Raw genomic sequence first — 5,062 nt, forward strand, 5'->3', positions numbered from 1 at the left:
GTGTGTGTGTGTGTGTGTGTGTGTGTGTGTGTGTGTGTGTCTGTGTGTGTCTTTTATATGCTAGAAACTTTTGTGAAAAACTGGTTTCAATAATTTTAAATGACTTTCCTAAAATGCTGACTAATCAGACTTTCATTTAGAGTAATGACTTGATTCCAGGCTTATTTCTAGCACTGACATTACTTTTAATGTGCCAATTGTGTCATTAATTTTTTTCCTAAAGTCCATTGGGTCACACATTACATATCATAAACTCTCACTAAACATTTGTTGAGTATATATACATGTTAGTAAGTTATGATTTTTGACAAAACTTATCTATGGCATGAGAAGAATTCATTAGACAAGGTCTTTTTAAGTCAGTAGTCAAAATTCTCTGTAACATTATGAGATAATAAATGTAAATCAAAATCAAGCTTAAAATGCAAAATTAAAGTTATTTCAACACTTGGTCTGTGACTCTACTTTAAAGCACATTGAGTTTACTACAGACCTCCTTATAAATATTCTATATGTCATGTAAGTTCAAAACCTAGAGACTAGATTTATATCTAGTACTTCCCAGCCATTGTGGTACATGGATAATGAATCGTGTGTCAAATTCGTATCTGATTGCCATAGTTTTATAGACCATGTAAGGCACCTGATTAATGTAAGAATTAATTTCTTCACAAATATAATTTTATATTGAAATATTTTTTTTAAACTTTGAACTTTTCTATTACTTAGTACTGCACTTGAGGTATTTCGTTAAATAGGCATGGTTTTTAGGTATCCACTTTAGCTGTTACGAGGCCCACAATATTCTTCTTTGTTGCTTTTTTTTGTTTTGTAGAATTCTGATTCCTGGTTAACAAATAATTATTGTACATCTTTGTGTACAGTATGATTTTTTCAAAGCATGTGTGCTTACATATATATATATATATATATATATATATATATATATACACACATATATATATTCATCTTCTTCAACATTGAACATTACATTATATTATATATACTTCATAACAGTTCAAGATGCTTTTGCAGGGGAAATATATAATAAGTTGTCACCTGTGGCATACAGTTCCATAACTCTTCTTCCTCAGCAGAAAATGATCAACTCACGATGTTCTGTGATGGTTCCTGAACTGTACTATTGGTGGTCTGGATGATGGAAACGGTGACTTCTTTGTATATCTATCCTTAGCATCATGGTGTGTTACCAAACCAATCTGAAAAAAATGTCAATAGTCACCTAACTTATTATGAAGAAAATATCACAGCCAAGCATACAGAAGAAAATATAAAAAACAGCATTACAAGACCGAAGAAAACATTCGGAGCTCTCAATCCATTTTCACAGGAGACTTGTCCTTGGAAGTAGCAAGGGAAGGGAAGCAAGATGTTCCAGTCAAGAAAAGCAACATGTTGAGTACTTGTGCAACGTTGATCTTGAGAGGCAAAATCTTAAGAGATGATAATGTCAAGAGATAAGTTTCAGTAATAGGAACGGAAGGCTGGAGAAGTACCGGCATGGCACTTCAACAACGAAGTACAAGGAACACAAAAATATCCAGGTTATAGTCAAGGATAATTTTCAAGGTGTTTCTCTCCAAGTGGCTTCCTGGAAATGCAGAGGCTAGTGTAGTCAGCAAATATGTCCACCCCTGGGAATCCTGCCAAACTGATGGACTGTTTCTCTCACAGTTTATGTTAATAGGTCCCCAAAACAGTGCTTGTGGTATGAGCACATAACTCACTGCAATTTACTCTCAAGCTATTTTTTATAGGTAAACCTTACTTTTGAGCAGATGAGGATAAAAGATATGGTAACAATCTTTAGTAAGCCTTGGAGCTACACATGAGCGAGGCATTTGATTCTTAACGTTGTTATTTAACATTTCCAGAGAAAAATAAGAAATCTGAGTTCTGCTCAAACCATTACAGGAATGAGAAAGAGTCAGCTAAATCAAGCACCTGCTGTATATAAATTAAGTATTAGTGTACCTTTTATATTTGTATCTCTTACCGAGTTCGGGTGTGTTCACGTCAGCAGAGTATGTATCACTGTCCCTGCAAATTCCACTTCGAGATACTTTCAAAACTAATTTACTTTCCCAATGTTCGAGTCATTTTCCAAAGAGAAGTCATTTAAAAAATCATGTTTCTACTGAAAAACAGATGTGGTGGCTCTTTAGTGGAGAATATATGTGCTTTTCTGTGACCTGCCTTTCCCTAATTAATCACAAGCATCTCTTGATTCATGTATCTGTAATTCATGGTCAAATCAAACATTTTCTTTCACTCACTGGCGTTTTCCCAGTCCATGCTCACTGCCCACTGTCCCCACTGGTCATTTTTCATATTCACTTCCTACTAGGATTTAAATCTCATCTGAAAACCAGACTCTCTTTGAAATATACTGAGATTATGAAAGTAACCTTTATTAAGTTTTTTATGCTAGAGGGTATGTGCGCTCATGAGAGAGGAGAGAGAGGAGAAAGCATTCCTCATGTGGCATGGTCACGCTGCAATCAGTTCTCCATCTCCTCCTCTTTTGGTGCCCACGCACTCAGCATTTTTCTCACTGCTAGATCCAGGACATGGACTGCACAATCAGCCACGTGGGATCCACATACTCTATGCACCAGGCCACAGAGCTGGCCCAGTTTCATTTTTATAGCATTTATTAACTTGTGGTCAAGTCTTACCAACCTTTGGGGAAACCATATTGCATTGCATTTCTCTAAATCAAAAGTATCTGGGAAATAACTGCTTCAGGCAAAGGAACATGACACTTGGGACTTTCTTTTTTTTTTTTTTTTTTTTTTTTTTTTTGAGAGAGAGGTTTTTGCTACAGGGCGCGTGCGCTCGCCAGACAGACAGACAGAGAGACAGAGAGACAGAAAGCGAGAAATCACCCCCCAGAGGGAATGGCCACGCCGCAATCCCTTCTCCCCCATTCTCCTCTCGGGATCATGGGCACGCACGCACACACGCCCGACGTGAGTTCAAGTCACCTGGCCCAGGACTCGAACTGCAGTCGACCACGTGGGAGTCCAGCGACACAGCCATTACGCTAACTGCTGGTCCCTCTGGGAATTCCTTATAGCTACATTTGACGGAACTCATCATTATTCAAATCCCAGCAAATACTATGTTAATTTAAAATGTGGCAAATAAATGAGTGCTTGATTAAAATGACAGGACACTTTGTCATATTTGTAGAGATGACTCTCTCTTTATGTGCTGCTTGATTATTATTCATTATGTTAAAAAGGAGGTCATGTATTTTAACATACCTTATCAATTAGAACATCTCATACAACACAATAAATAAAGGTATTAGTCATAGAACTGTGAGTACTTTGAAATCAAAGGCTAAGACAATGTACATCCTGAACTTACCTCAGCCTATCAGAATAAACTCTAGCAACATAAACACTTAGTAACTCAAGAATGACCACATAAGAAAATCCACTTTCTTCAATGTCCATTCAACAATATTTTCTCACAGGATGTGATCTTAATTTAGCAAAAATATTCAGGGTGTGACTAAAATATCTGGCTAAGTCATTTAAGTCGTTTCAAAATTGGTTTTCAAATTCTTCACTTGTGGAACACTCATTCTGTAAGACAAAATGGCGTTCCACTTCTTAGTATAAAGGTAATTATTTATCAATTTACCAAACTAAGATTTTCTTTAGGCAAAGAATTAACCTGAATAATTTTTCTTTTGGAGACTATTCATGTGTGTCTAATAATTACTGCTAGCATATGACAGAACTAGTCAACGTATAGTATTAATAAATAAAATGGGAAAGTTAAATCAACTTAATTTGGAATATTCCTTTCCCTGACCCTGTTAGAAGTTGTTCACTTTGTGATTCAGTGTACAAATATAATTGTTTTAAACCATAATGATGTTAGAAAATTTCACCAAAGAATTACATACATATTCCCTAATTTTGTCGTGTTTAGCAATGACTATAGTATCCCAGAAATGTGTGAGATTTCAAGACCAAGTCATCTCAACAGGACTGAGACTCATAGTTGTACACACATTTTTGCATCAACATTCCCTTTTTTGTTGTTGTTGCTATACTTTTGGTTACCAAGATTCAAAATAAAATAATGTTTTGTCCTATTTCCCTTTTACATGCGTATCTCCCTTAAAAATTCAACAAACCTCTTAGAATTGCCTCTTATTTTTTTTTTTAAGCATAAACTTGATCCATGCCTTTATCAGTTTATCTATAATTTACCATAGAAATATCCTTAACTTATCTTTAGGTTTTCTCTGTTTGCTCTTGGTAGTTTGGAAATGCTAAAATTTTGAAAGTACAAATAAGCGAAAAAATTTACAGAAATAACCTTTCCATCCATTAATTTTATTCCACATACAAATGGCATCGTATCCACCCTGTGCTTATGTTACTGTCTTTCTCTCATTCTTTCTTCTCTCTGCCTTACTGGTAGGCATATCTGAAATGTCTGTGGAATACAAAATACCAGTTTGCATATTAACAAATAGAATCATTTCTTCTCCAAAAGCATACTACTTCATTGTGCCCTGGACCCAAACATGCACTTTTTGCCTCCGTTCCCATGGGAACTTACCCAGGATAGCTAGTTCAATGCAATCCTATGTCCACATGTCAGCCCTGGAAACTAAAACGTGGGGAAGAAAAGCAGCAAGGTTCTTTGTAAGGATATTTCCAGGAAGTTCCAAACTCTGTCTCTATGTAGCGTATTGGCCATCACTGAGTTACCTGGCCACACCAAGTGGTAGAGGACCAAAGTAGATCGTTATAGAAGGGCAAACTGGATGCTGGGGTTAATTAGAAATCTCGAGCAACACACTTTGCTCATGATTTTTGTTTGTTTGTTTATTAAAGTTCCATAACTCTGATGGGGATCAATGAATAAAGATATTAGTCATGGAACTGATTCTAATGAATGACAGAAGTTTGTCAAAATACTTTGACCTGAATTAAAATGAAGCTATTTGGCTTGATAATCTCTAAAACAGGCAGTTGTAAAATACTGTTATTTTTCAACTGTGACGATCTTT

The 5,062-nt window shown here is 35.8% G+C and overlaps 1 long non-coding RNA gene across 1 annotated transcript in view; it reads right to left on the reverse strand.

Moving 5' to 3' along the window:
• LOC102498443 (uncharacterized) overlaps positions 1 to 5,062 on the reverse strand; it is a 16,945-nt gene that overhangs the window by 2,524 nt on the left and 9,359 nt on the right. The window contains exon 2 of the long non-coding RNA XR_334348.1: positions 1,060 to 1,220. This is a non-coding gene — a long non-coding RNA (uncharacterized LOC102498443). The remainder of the gene's footprint in view (positions 1 to 1,059; positions 1,221 to 5,062) is intronic.

This window comes from Tupaia chinensis, unplaced genomic scaffold, assembly GCF_000334495.1.
Source record: "Tupaia chinensis unplaced genomic scaffold, TupChi_1.0 Scaffold000206_1, whole genome shotgun sequence".
Lineage (NCBI taxonomy): Eukaryota > Metazoa > Chordata > Mammalia > Scandentia > Tupaiidae > Tupaia > Tupaia belangeri.